At 46.0% G+C, this 14,719-nt stretch overlaps 2 long non-coding RNA genes across 2 annotated transcripts in view; one reads left to right on the forward strand and one right to left on the reverse strand.

Moving 5' to 3' along the window:
- The first annotated feature begins 257 nt into the window (after positions 1-257).
- Positions 258-14,160, forward strand: LOC147998593 (uncharacterized). The gene is made up of 4 exons (XR_015645752.1): positions 258-521; positions 1,658-1,786; positions 9,634-9,737; positions 9,873-14,160. It is a non-coding gene; the product is annotated as an uncharacterized LOC147998593 (long non-coding RNA).
- LOC120098901 (uncharacterized) overlaps positions 6,686-14,719 on the reverse strand; it is a 120,146-nt gene continuing 112,112 nt past the window's right edge. Inside the window, exon 4 of the long non-coding RNA XR_015645749.1 lies at positions 6,686-7,234. This is a non-coding gene — a long non-coding RNA (uncharacterized LOC120098901). The remainder of the gene's footprint in view (positions 7,235-14,719) is intronic.

Genomic DNA, 14,719 nt, shown 5'->3' on the forward strand with positions numbered 1-14,719 from the left:
GCCCCTGTCCGCCCCCTGGCCTCATCCGGTAGCCCTTGCATTCCTCCCCCCCAAGTTGCTGATTTCCATCTTATTGGTCCTCCGAGCACACCATCCAGTTCTAGTTTCTGCAATACAAAAAGAAGCACGCCCGTCTGCCAGGAGAGGAAACGGGATGCTGAAGGGTTGGTTTGTCCCACACAAAGTTCTTCTGTCTGGATCCCCTCCCAGAATCCTTAGGAGAAGAGACTGCTGCCAGTGGGGTGGGGATTTTTTTCAGAAGGGATTTGGCAAGACAGAGTTTGATTTCTCTCCGTGCTGAGGACTCACTCAGGCCAGATGACCGCAATGCAGACACTTCGGGGGTTTGCCCTAAACACCTCGGGGAGCCAAGGCTGGCTGGTGCTCAAGGTTACGTTATCTGGGCAAGTTGGAGCCAGTCAGACTGCAGCCTGGCTCCAGCCAGCCCAGCCAGATACTGGTGCTTACAAAGACCTTGCAACCTGTCCCCGAATGTTCACACAGACTACCTATTTCTTTGAGTGAGTAGAAAACTGCATTAGCGCTGGTCTTTCTTTTTTCCCCAGTTGGCCATAGGCTTAAAGAACTAGATTACTTGCTAAATTTAGCCTTTCTGGTTTTGGGGGGAAGCAAGCACAGTCCGGGTTCTGACCACACCGGACTCATTCACTTTCTGCCGACTCTGGATCACTGCAATACAGGGTTCTTCAGGCATAGGACCGGAAAAAAAAAGATATTAAAACACAGTTTTGACTGTGTTGTTTCTGTGGTGAAAATTAAAGCCACAGATTTCACCTCCTAAATTGCCTGTCTTCTCTTAGCCAAACGGACCAAAAGGAAGGGCTTCACAGATAGCAGGGTCTCGGAGTTCCCATCTTCTCTGTGTTTGTAAGTGAGAACAGTTGTCTTATTTGTCATTTTGTGAGTCTGGCTCACGGTTCAAGCAAACGGTCTGAGGTGTCCTTCCCGTAGGAACACATTCCTGTTAGTGGTCTCTTCCAAGGACAGAGTTTTATCTTTAATCTAAGTAAAAGCTCTTTTTTGCTCTTTGTGCTTTGCCTATGGATTTATTAAGATATTGTTTCCCCGTAATGATTAAGATCTATTTTCCCATATTTAGGGGTTCCTATGGGCATTTCCGGTAGAGGAGAGGTGAATGTGGGTCTCATTGGCCTGCTTGGGTGCTTGTGGCAAAAACCTGACACAAAATAACTCCGGCAATGAGAAGGCTATTGGGAACCACGGGTCAGAGGGGAGAAGAACCAGAGGGTCTTTGGAGGACTCAGCGTCCAGAAAGAGCGTTGAGAGTTACTTATTATTCTTTTTCAGTGGCTCATGCTTGCCCTCTCTGGGTTTCACATGCCTGTTAATGAAGGTCTAAAGCGGGCCTTCACCCATGGTATGAGTTGGCTCCGAGGCTTCCAGTAGCTAATAATCTGAGGATGCCCTAACCCCTTAGATATAACGGTATCTATAGTCTTGTGTCCAGCCCATATGCATACTTCTGCATACTTCAACCATACTTCAAATCATCTCCAGATCATATCCGATACTCAGGGCCACAGAGATGCTGCGTATAAGCTATTTTGTTTAGGGGACTGCGACCGTGTTCAGGCACACTATTTATTTTCTGAATATTTTGATCCATATTTGACAGAATCCTATGTGTTGAAGCCACACGTGACATGCGACCTATAGCTATGAAGAGTTTACACCATTCGCGTCTAGCCGGAAGCGATTTTTCTGCCAGTGGGGTCTTGAGGAAACACGAGCCTTCCTATCGGGGGTAGGTACTACACCACGTGAGGGAGCCGCGTCCTCTGATTGGTCTTCTTCTGGTCGGTTCTTCACAGCTACGTGAATGGTGTTGACCAGAGTTGTCTCTCTTGCAGAATGGCAGTGGCTCTTTTACTTCATAGGATGGTCCTCGGAGGCCCATGGATGACCTGAGCCCTCCTTGGTGCTCCCACCTTTTGCTTTATATTCCAAGTGAATCTGGATTTCCTAGCCACATTGCTTGTTCCCTTCTGTCTGTTCCTGACCCAGCCATATGGTTGAGTCCTGCTTAATGATCAATGTATCCCATCCTTGAGGAGGCCTTCCTCATCCTTCTCCGGCATTTTCTCCCTCCTTTACTTCTCTACAACTTCTTGCTCAATGTGGTGGTTTGTATACACTTGGCCCAGGGAGTGGCACCATTAGGAGGCGTGGCCCTGTTGGAGTAGGCGTGGCCCTGTTGGAGTACACATGGCACTGTGGGCATGAGCTTGAAGACCCTTCTCCTAGCTGCCTGCCAGTTGTCCTGCTAGCAGCCTTCAGACGAAGATATAAAACTCTCACTCCTTCTGTACCATGCCTACTTAGATGCTGCCATGCTCCCACTGCGATGATAATGGACTGAACCTCTGCACCTCTAAGTCAGCCCCAATGACATGCTGTTCTTTTTACGACTTGCCTTGGTCCTGGTGTCTGTCCACAGCAGTGAAACCCTAACCAAGACACTCAACTTGATGTAGTTCGTATCCCCATTTCAAACTGGTGCGGCGGAAATAATGTTTCCACAATCAGCCGCCTCTCCTCCTCTAGACTCTTGAGATTCGCTTGGGTCAGGCCGTCTTCACTTTCCCACCCAGGGTGCAACACAGCCCCTGCCCCTTCGTAGATGTGTGTGGAATGAGCAAGTAACTATTAGGCGTGAAAGGCAGGGAGGGAGAAAAGCCATTTAAATCCTACCCGTGCTTGCATGTACTTTAGAAACGACTTTACCAGCTTCTTTCATTCCAAAGACAGTGTCAGCAAAGAAGGGTGTGTTGGAAACATCTTTGTAAATCTGAGGGAGGGCAGCAGTTGGGAGCAAACCTCGACATTGTATTTAAATTAATTAAGCTACACCCAACAGCTGGTGTACCAGGAGGGCGCTTAGAACAGCTGAATGATATCACCAAGGATAAGAAAAATCGCAGGATTTCGGGCAGAAAAGCATGTGTTTTGCATTTTCCAGGAAGGGCTGATTTGAAACATTCTGTCATCTTAAGCCCACTAGTGTTACTAGATTCCTATTCCGGTGTCTGATATGGAGAGACAGGGTAATGATAGATAAAATTAATCTGTCTAGTGGCTAACCAAAAAGAGAGTCAGGAAAAGAAAACGCACGGGCCACCAAACGGAGCCACAAGGTCTTCTACTGACCTGAACCCGTGTGCTTAGAATAATCACGAGAAAAGACAAAGTGAAGCCAACGAAGAAGTTATTAAATACCCAGAATTACCATGTGAAGATGAGACACCAGGATATCGCAGGTTACTACAGTACTTAGTGTCATGTACACACACGCGCACGCGTGCACCCAGAGAGCTTTCTCCTCTTTTCACACGTATGGAGACCCAAGACGTCAAACCACATGCATAATTTTCAAACGTCGACAATAACTTTTAATTTTAAAAAGAAGAAGAACAAAAAAAAAAAAAACCAAAACAAAAAACTAAACTTTTGGCTAACAATGCTAGGCCAGGGCTTCTCATCCCTTCCCAATGCTGCAACCCTTGAATACAGTCCCTCATGCTGTGCTGACCCCAACCATAAAATTGCTCTCATTGCTACTAACTTCATGAGTGTAACTTTGCTATGGTTATAGGTTGTAATGTAAATATCTAATGTGCAGGAGATCTGATCTGCGACCTCCCAAAGAGGTCCCAAGCCCAGGTTGAGAATGAGAAGCACCAGGCCGGGCTACATAAATGAACTCCTATAGCTGCTGTGCTGATCCACTGTTCTCCTGCCTTCCTTCCTCTTTAGATTCTGGCCCAAAATAGCTCTGAAGTGAAAACCGTGTGAAGGCTTTTGAAGAAAAGCTTCCAAAATCAGCTCAGATTTAGAAGTCTGGGCTTGGGAAGGAGTTTCTCAGGAAAAGGTGCTCGTTTAACAGAACCACAGTTGTCTGGGAAATGCTGGTCCTTGGACCTGCCTGGGGACTGCAGAAACAAGAGTCCTAGGATGGGAAGGGCACTTTAAATGTTTCTCAGACATTTGCCGAGCACAGTACTATGCTGGGGACTTATACTCAGTTCATGACCTAGGATATAGATCGAGGACTGCCAATATCCACCATATTATATACTTATAATTATCTTCATTGTGCAGGATGTTCAGATAATTGGAGATTCTTTTGGTTTTTTTTTTCTTTTCTTTTTTTCGGAGCTGGGGACTGAACCCAGGGCCTTGTGCTTGCTAGGCAAGTGCTCTACCACTGAGCTAAATCCCCAGCCCCATAATTGGAGATTCTTATTGCTATCATTTTGTGTTTTGCCTTAAACCCTTCTTTCAATTAGGAGAGTTCCCATCTTCAACACCTAATCACGAAAACTGACTTTGCCAAACGGGACAGTAAACTTACTGTGAGGGGCAGGCGATTGCTCAGTGGGAGAGCACCCGCCACACAAGTGTGAAGACGGGAGTTCAAATCCCCAGCTCCCACATAAACGTGACCAGGCATGGTGGTTGCCCATCTGTCATCCGACACTTGGAAGGCTGATACAGGGGGTCCACAGAACAAGTTGGCTAGCTAGATTTACCGTATGAGTGAGCTCTGGATTCAACAGAGACCCTGCATCGATTTGTCAGGTAAATAGGAAGTAAAGAAGACGCTCAACACCAGCCTCTGGCCTCCACGGCTGTGTGCTCACTTGTGTGCCTGCACACACGTGAACTTGGATCAATAAAATACATACATATCCAAAAAAACCCACCTCACTATTTTTTTTGCCTAAGACCCGTTAACTTCATGTAAAAGATTCCCTTAAGAGAAGTAAGGCTGGGGAGACACTCAGTTGATAAACAGAGCACTTGTCTTGTGAGAACAGGGCCTAGTTTGACACCCCTGTAAAAGACTGTTTAAACGTCGGGTAAGCACCTTTAACTCCAGGGCTGGGAGGTGGAGAAAATGGATCCACAAGTCTCATTAGCCAGTCAGCCCAGCAGCATGCCAGCAGGAGATGCTATCCCAACAACAACATAATTAGCTGGCACCTAAAGAATGAGTCCCAAAGCCTTCCTCTGCCCTTCATACCCACTCGCACGTGTGAGTTCACACTCCCATACAACTGTATCCTTCTTCCCAATGCCAAGCACACACAGAGAAGTAGAGAAACCCATGCTTCTACAAAGGCTCTGTGGCCATGGGTTAAGACCAGGAGAGACAACGACTGGAGATCTAGAAATTGGGAAACTGGGAACTCTGTCCAACAAACACTGAAAAAATGCTAAGACTTCCGGAAAACTGAGCTTAAAAGAAGCTGGTTACAGAGTTCCCCCAAAATAAACAGGACAGGGTCTTTCTCTCATTTCTGACTTCCCCGTGATTAAAAAATGGGAGGGAAACCAAATTCAAGTATACTGAGAAGGTCAGAGAAAGCCCCCAGCCATCACTGGAGCTGAAGAGGAGGAGCATGGTGGCCCAAAACCTTTGTGAGGCCAAAAAGGCAGCATGCTTCCCAGAATGGGAGGTCCAAACAGCAGTGCTTTGAAATCATTTCAGTTTCGGAGTAGACAATTTTTTAGGAAACGACAGGCATACTGCTGGTGAAGAAAATTTCCTGCAGAGAAGAGAAAGACCATGAGTCCTGGGGGCACAGGTCTCTAAAGTTTGGGTTCGGTCTGTGTTGTGTGGCTTGGAGCAAGCATTAGGATCCTTTGTCAACTGCTACCTAAGGGTCTGGGGTGCTTCAGTGAACCCTAAGGGGCAAAGAGATACACAGATGTAGGCTGACTGACAACTGTAACAGTTTGCTCTTGATCAAGGGGCCTTGGTGGTTATTGCGTTGCTCTGAGGTCTATACCTAAAAGCCCAAATTACTCTGTAATACAAAGTGTCACTGGGTCTTGACCCAGGACATCGTATAGCTGCAACAGGAGGGTATCTTCGCAGTATTTAAATTTCTTTGCGTAATTCTCAGAGACCCCAGGGGTTGAGACTCCTGCTTGAATATGGACGGACTGGGCAGAGTCCCAGCAAGGAGCTAAACGTGGCATTTGCCCTTGTCCCACCCTCTCGAGTTTTCTGGATAGATTTGCCAACTGATTTCTGACTAGATTTGCTTAAAAGAACGCACTGGCATGAGACTAGAGGACAGGAGGACGCAGACAGCCAAGAATGTCAATTCTTCTTCTGCTGCTGCTACTTGATATGCTGTCTCCAATTTAACCATTCCCTGTTCTGGGTTCCCAACAGACAGTTGTTTTTTCTGTCACCTTGGAGGGACTCTCCAACGAAATACCTCTTGCTATCTGAATGACTTCTAGGCTTTCCAGAGGGAGAGTCAGATGACATACTCAGAGACCCAATAGCCATCCTGACAGAACCACATATGAAAAAATAAATAAAGAAAGAAAGAAAGAAAGAAAGAAAGGAAGGAAGGAAGAAAGAAAGGAAGAAAGAAAGAAAGAAAGAAAAGAAGGAAGAACAAAGACAAACAATTCTGCTTCTAGGTATATACTCGAGAGAAATTAAAAAGAAAATATGTAGCCACTGAAATACTTGAATATCAGTGTTTTATACTGTTCATAATAGACCCAAGTAGGAAATAACTGAAGGTCTACCAAGGGGTAGATGGGTGGACACAGCGTATATTATATAGCAGAAAACTAATTAACAATATAAAGGGGAAAAAACAACTGATACCCCCTGTAATATTGATAAACTTGAAAAACATTTTATTAGGTGAAAGATTTCAGTGACAAGATGGCATCTGTACACACACAGAGCAGGTTGATGGTTCTTCCACTGCCTGCTACCTTATACTTCATGACACTTACACGCCCATCCAGATGCACAAACGACACGGCCGGGCCTGGTCCAATACAGGAACGTATGAGTGCGTACCAGTTTGTTTTGTTTTGCACCCATTTCCACCTGTTTGTGGTGCATGCACGTTTGTGTCTGGTGTGTTTGCATGTGTCCGGGTGCATGCACTTGCTCCCTCGGTGTTTATATAGGTTTCTGGGAACCTGAACTCTGACTCTCAATGTGTGGCAACTGCCTCCTCCCCAGCCCTTGTGCTGACTTCTTTAAAAGTCGTTTCTGGAACTTATGGATTTCCATCATCATCCAGGCCCTGTGTGGTCTGAAGCTGGCAGTTGAGCTGATTCCTTCCAGAAGGCTGGCCTTGGGTTCACTGATGCCGAAGAGTCAGCACCAGAGGTTCAGAGGAAAATGCTGGCCTCGTTCTCAGCACGGTAGCTGGAGATGGACGATAAATGGTGCTTTTTCAAAACAAAACAAAACAAACAAAAAAACCCCTAACATTTCTGCCCAACATGGAATAACTTCAATCCCTGAAACCTGTAGGAAACATGGCCTGTGCTTGCTGTGTTGTGCCGATAGGTGCTTTCTAGCAAAGGCTGCCACTAGTGAGGACGAGTTACACAGCAACCTTCTCATCCCGGACATTACCATTACCTCTGGATTAAAGGCTCCCCCTTTGGAACTTCCTGTCCTCAGATCTGCTGTCAACGCCTCTCCTTACATCAGCTATGTAGAAACAGCTGAATTAGACACCACGTTTCCAGTTCCTTGTACTTTTTGTCTAGGAGAGGAAACAGTGGGCGTACAGCTCTCCACACGCAGACCTGTGTGTCAGCATGGCAGAGGAAAGGGGATGGAACAAAGCAACCATCTTTATGAATTATTCCTTGAAGGACAGACTTGGAGGCAGTTCGTTGGGGTCTAAACCAAGGTGGATTTCAGGCAGAGGGGTTTACGCTGACCACAAACTAAGCTGGATTATTTTTTAAGAGCCACGTTTGCTTCCAAATTCTCAAAACTCTTCTGCTGGATTCTCTGAGATCACTGCAGCCCACTGGAGTAAAGGAGGGATGGTCGTGGGTCCCCTCGTAATTGAATCTGAGGTGCAGTCCATGACAACCATATCCCCCACCAGCCACAGGTTATGCCCACCAGTCATGGGTTACGCCCACCAACCATAGGTTACGCCCACCTACCACAGGTTACGCCCACCAGCTAGATGTCCCACCCCCATCTGAACGTCATCCGCCACACCCTTTTCTCTTACGCCACATCTAATATTCCTTTCATCTCCCTGTAATAGATACTTAAATGCCTGCTGTACCCCAGCCATCGCTGTTCCCTTGGTGCTGTCGCTTCTCAGATGGCTTAAGGCAAACAGAAAACAAGGCAAAACCTGGCCTCCTTACTTGGCGATGGAAAGCCACCCAATGTAGAGTCGGGTCCTGGCCCCTGCCTCTAAAATGTCCCCCGGTGGCCTCTTGTTTTTCCCTATCGTGTACCCTGGCAGTGACCCTCTCATAGTGCAACGGAGGAAATACTGATTCTGTAATAAAATCCTGACAAATGTTACTGAAGTAGGGGCAATCATTACACACGAACCGTCTGTCTATCAGGGCCTCCTGATAAAGACGTTAAGGTTTGGTCTCTGGTGAATTCCTACAGTCTTAGGAGAAGGCTGACCATCTAACTTATATTTAGAACATCTGAAGAAGAAAATCATGCTTGTGCTCAAGTGTCACTTACCTGCGGCTGTGTCTTTCCTGGTTTCATAGAATTAATGCATATATATGCATATGCATTATATATATATATATATATATATATATATATATATATATATATATATATATATATATATATAGAGAGAGAGAGAGAGAGAGAGAGAGAGAGAGAGCAGTGTATGCCTACCATGCCAGATGTACTGCTGGTCACCAAGGGAACAGAGATGTCAGTGCTCTGCCTTCCATGAGCTCACACTAGAAAAACAGCGCTGTAAATAACTATCTGTATGTTATTATGATGAGTGACTTAGAAGACACAGCAGGAACACCGGCAGAAGCTGAGCAGTGTGGAGAACAGAGTCTAAAGTGTGCCAGACGAGAGAAGGGTAAACTGAAATTTCCATCCTTCTGCTCGGATTGGGATTGGGGTGGACATTTCGGCGGAATGAAGGTCTCCAGACACGAATGTCTATGGTTCGGCCATAACCACGTCTCCACGAAGGGTGAGGAAGGTAACTAACATTTCACCCAGTGTTCATTAGCATCCCCACCGTCTAGAGCAGTGGCTCTCAACCTTCCTACTGCTGGAATCCGAGTACGTGTTCTACAACGGCTCCTCTTGCGGTGACCCCCTCCCAACCATAAAACTTCTGTCGTTGATGCTACATAACTGTGATTTTACTACAGTTATGAACCATAATGTAAATATCTGACAGGCAGGTATCTGTGAAAGGGTCCCGACCCACAGGTTGAGAACCAATGATTTAGGGTGTTCCTTTAATTTCCGCAGCAGGAAATTGCATTTTAGCTGTCTGTCCACCCCAGTCCCGCATCCTACGGAGAGTGTGCTGAGTACCCTACAGAGAGGGTGAGGGCTCTCTGGTCTGGAGAATCAGGGGAGCCTTAGGGAAGGTCAGACAGTCCATTCGGAACTCCAAGATGATGTGCGTATGTGCTTGTAAACCATCAGACTGATGGATCTATTGGGGTCCAGGTGATTCAGTCAAACTGTGCTCATTGTAAATGACAATCTGTTTGTGAATGGTTGAACCTCTGTAAACAGGAGTCTATTTAATATAGATTTCAAGTAAACAGGGAGTCTTCTCATAGGATGCCGAGGATCCTGACGCCATGACAGAGCAGAGTGTGAGAAGCCAGTGAGCTCCGCCCAGTCCCATCCTGCCTGGAGATTGATGCCGCTCCCTTCAGAGCATGTATGTAGTAACTCCCCGCCATTCCAATATAAATACATACGAACCCCTGCATTTACCTCATGCTTGAGAAACCACAAACCATTCATGGCATTGACAGTGTCTTTCCAACTAATGTTTTTTTTTTCTTCTTCACAGAATGGTTAACAGGTTTTACTTTAATTTTGTGAAGTGCAGAGACCATCAGCCTTCAGTAAACTCCCTAAGGTGAAAAGTCCAGGAATTTGCCTTTCCTCTTGTTTATTCAAATAACTTGAAGTACATTAAAGCCGAAGAATCTGGTGGAGCATGGTTACACACACCTGTAATCCCAGCCTGCAGCTACTGAGTCAAGAGGGTTATGAACTTGTGGCTAGTGCGTCTGACTATATAGAAAAAACTCTGTACCAAAAAAATTTTTTATGAAGACCCTCTAAAGTTTCCGGTCTTATGAGATAATCGAACCAAGTACCTCCAATAGGGACCAAAGGATTAATTTTAAAAGGCATAAAGAATTAGCAGCTAAGTTTAGTTGTACTTCTGTTCACAGAGGCTCTGAAAAGCCTCTGAATGTTTGATTGATTGAATTAAAAGATCGCCAAGTCATTTCAGAACCACATAAGCAGCGTCACAGTTCAGGGCTTTTCGGGGAGTCTGCATTACTGGAATTGAGTACCCCTGGGGTAACAGTAATTACACATTCGGAAAAGACTATTTCAGAACAACAGAGCTGAAAGTCTCATTAAAGAAAGCCTCCTGTGGCATGCTGTTTAACCTTGGAAACCAAGGCTTGGTGAAGACCAGTGGCCACTGTCACACCTAGTTAGGGTTACTATTGCTATGATGAAATGCCATGATCAAAAGCAAGCTGTGGGGGAAAGGGTATATTTGGCTTACACTTCCCTATTACAGTTCATCACGGAAGGAAGTCAGGACAGGAAGTCAAACAGGGGAGGAACCTGGGTGCAGGAGCTGAGGCAGAGTCATGGAGAGGTGCTGTTTACTGGCTCATTCAGCCTGCTTTCTTAAGAGTCGAGGACCATCAGCCTAGGGATAGCTCCGCCCACAGTGGGCTGGGCCCTCCTCCATCAATCAGTAATTAAGAAAATGTCCTACAGCAGGATCCTATGGAGGGCATCTTAACCGAGGTCCCCTCTTTTCAGATGACTCTAGCTCGTGTCAAGTTGACATACAACTAGCCAGGACGATTGACCCCTTGTCAAATTGACACGCAAACATATCATTTTAAAACCGAAACCTTTCCTTTCTTCTTCATCCCCCCTTCCGTGATGAACTGAAATAGGGAAGTGTAAGCCAAATATACCCTTTCCCCCACAGCTTGCTTTTGATCATGGCGTTTCATCATAGCAATAGTAACGGACTTTACAGACTCAAACACTTTGAAATTCGGTCTTTTTAAAAGATCCAAAAAAAATCTTTTTTAAAACCTGAATTCTCTTTTAAAATTCAGTCTCTCAACTACGAGATCCTAGAAACCCAAGATAAGTCAAATACTTTCTCATTTCAAGAGGCCTAAGTACCAGGGCACAGTAACAATCTGAACAAAGCAAGACCTAACTCCAACAGCAGAAATAACTCCATTCCCAATTATCGAAGATTCACTCATGATCTTATGGGCTCCTCTGAGGTGCTTGGATCACTTCTTGGCTCCTTCCTATTTAGTTATATTCTAGGCTCAGGCTGGCCCCACTCCACCACTGGTGCTGTTCTTGCTGGTCAGTCTACGATACTAGCATTTCTAAAATACTGGGGTCTCTTGCTGCAACTTAGGTGCAACGAGAGTGCAATTTCACCAATAGCTTCTCCTGGGCTCTCTTTGGGAGCTCCAGCCCTACCACACAGTGCCAGGCCTCAGCTGGTCTCCATGACCTCTTCACAGCTTCAAAACCAGCACTTCCCGGGTGATCCTTACATCACTAAGTCGAGCTGCCAGCACAAGACACAACTTGGGCCACCTCTGGAACACAGTTTGCAGGTGCAAAGTCTGGAACCACATCCCAGAAGATTCACCTCAATGATGCTGGTCTCTTACTCAGGGCTGATTCTTCAGCCCCAGCGGACCAGCATCCATTTTTCTCAGCAAAACAAAGCTTTTCCTTTAGTGGTTCTTGTCTCTGGTTAATCAAAGCTGACTCCTCAGCTCCAGTTGAGCAGAATCACAGATTCTTCAAACAAAAGGCCCTGTAGAGTCTTTGTTTCCCTCCAAAACTTCACCAGCCAGGTCTCCATCGTCTGCACGGACCTCAATAGTCTTCTCTTTCAAGCACCCTCAGAAAAGATCACCCAACTCTCAATGCTCAATGACTTCCAGCTCCAAGTTCCAAAGTCCTTTCGCGTCCTCCCCTAAACAATGAGATCTGGGCTGTCCACAGCAACGGCCCACTATTCTTTTAGCAACTTCGGTCCTAATTAGGGTTACTATTGTTGTAGTGAAACACCATGACCAAAAGCAAGCTGGGGAGGAAAGGGTTTATTTGGCTTACACTTCCATTTGGCTTACCCGTTAGTCCATGACTAAAGGAAGTCACAGTTGGAAATAAAGCAGGTCAAGAAGAGGAGCGGGAGCTGATGCAGAGGCCATGGAGGGGCGTGGCTTACTGGCTTGCTCCTCATGGCTTGCAGTCCTGCTTTCTTATAGAACCCAGGACCACCAGCCCAGCGGTGGCACCGCCTACACAAGGCTGGCCCCTCCCTGATCAATCACTAATTAAGAATATGCTGGATCTTATGAAGGCATTTTCTCAGCTGGCGGTCCCTCCTTTCAGATGACTCTGGCTTGTGACACATTGACATAAAACCAACCAAGATAATGGGCCAGGGATGCAGACTCCTCTCTCTGGTCAAGACTTGGTTCTGCCCTCCTATTAAGATGACAGCGAGTCCTCACTGTTACAGAGTTAGAATGATCTTCCTTTTATTTAAAAGGTGCCTCATTTTTTTTCATGAGAATTAAAAATAAACTAAAATATAAGCCTGAAAAGAAGGATGCTGACTCACTGACCAAAAGGAAACCTTAATTATCTGATGACCTCAGTACACACACACACTCACCCACTCACTCAGGAAGCACTCCCCGGACTGATGTCACCCTCATCCCCAGAGAGGGCTCAACAGCCACTCACTGAGGGAGCACTGTATGGATGGATCAGCTCCTCGTTCCTAATCTGAAGAGGAACCCCTTTAGGTAGTAGCGCCATTTTGGAAACACTGAAGAGACTTGGTAGTTTAGCTCCTAAAGCCGCCTTCTGCCTTCATGGCCCCATCCCATCTCTCCCACTGATTCCAGGCTTGAGCTGTATTTCCACACAGGGCAAGCTCAGTCTCCCCTCCACTCTTCCTATGCGCCCCCAAACCCCCTAATAAACACCTCCCTGATTCTTTGACTTCTTCCAGTGAGATTTCATTCAAGAGTTCACCCCTGTATTCAAGATTTCTACCTCTCCTTAGATCACAATAGGCCTCCCTACAGTAGCTCCTGTCACCTTGAATCCCCATAGAGATGCTTTTGGTCCTCATTTGTAGTCTGCCTGTGATATGTCAATAGAGGATACAATGTGATTGTCATTGCCACAGATTTTTTTTCTCTGTAGCAATTTTACTTCCCATGATGCACTTCAGCTCAGAACAGTTCTACCCTCAGGATGCTCCGACTTTCCCCACTCTGCCCCATCAAAGCCTCTTCCTTTGTTCCCAGTGGCAATGCCTGAAAGAAACCACCTAAGGAAAATCTAATGGGTTGGGAGGATTTCAGTCTATCTTCCTGGGAAGAGATGGTGGCCGGGAATACATGGATGCTTATACAATGCTAGACCAGGAAATAGAGGACAGGGTCGGAAACAGGGGCCTGGCTATTGCCTTCAAAGTCTCTTGCCTAGTGTACTGGCTGGTTTTGTGTGTCAGCTTGACACAAACTGGAGTCTTCACATAGAAAGGAACCTCCCTTGAGGAGATTCCTCCATAAGACCCAGCTGTAAGGCGTTTTCTCAATTAGTGATCAAGGGTGAGAGGGCCCAGCCCATTTTGGGTGGTGCCATCCCTGGGCTGGTGGTATTGGATTCTATAAGAAAGCAGGTTGAGCAAGCCAGGGGAAAGAAGCCAGTAAGTAACATCCCTCCATGGCCTCTGCATCAGCTCCTGCTTCCCGACCTGCTTGAGTTCCAGTCCTGACTTCCTTTGGTGATGAACAGCAATGTGGAAGTGTGAGCTGAATAAACCCTTTCCTCCCCAACTTGCTTCTTGGTCATGGTGTTAGTGCAGGAGTAGAAACCCCGACTAAGACACCTAGTGACTGACTTCCTCCAGTGAGGCTTCCACAACTTCCCCCAAACAACATGGGCATCTATTCAAAAGTGTTATTCAAAACACAAGGAGCATTTTGGATTCAAAGCATAACACCTTCTTATTAAATTATGTTCCACCATTTGAACAGAATCAGAGTCCTCTTCCTCACACCATATCTCCCTCATAATAAACACATTTATTCAGAATAATCAGGGAGTATGGGTTCTGTCTCCTAAGCATCCCCAGAATTTGGTCCCATTTCCAACCCTCTACCAAGCGTCTCCAGGACTTCGTCCCTCCTGCTGAGCTTGTGTCCATAACTTACTTCCTTCCATGCTCGCTCCATTCTCCAACCAGGATGACCTTCCTTACAACCTCACTGCACTTTCTCCTGGTCTTCTTCCTCCCTGTGTAAACCTTTTAGCTCTCAGAATGAAGGTCCTGCCCACTTAGATGACTTTCGTGATTACGGCCAGATCCAGCCTGCCAGCCTCAGCTCTTTCTGTCTACCCACTGGATTAGTTGACTTTCTTTTAGAGAAAGAAAGCAAGTAAGATAGATAGATAGATAGATTGATAGATAGACAGATGATACAAACAGAGAAACAGATACAGAGAGACAGACAGAACAATAGATACATAGGTAGATAGAGACAGACAGACTGACTGATAGACAGACCAATAGATGATAGGTAGATAGAGAGG

The sequence above is a fragment of the Rattus norvegicus genome, chromosome 20, assembly GCF_021556685.1.
Source record: "Rattus norvegicus strain SHRSP/BbbUtx chromosome 20, alternate assembly SHRSP_T2T, whole genome shotgun sequence".
Classification (NCBI taxonomy): domain Eukaryota; kingdom Metazoa; phylum Chordata; class Mammalia; order Rodentia; family Muridae; genus Rattus; species Rattus norvegicus.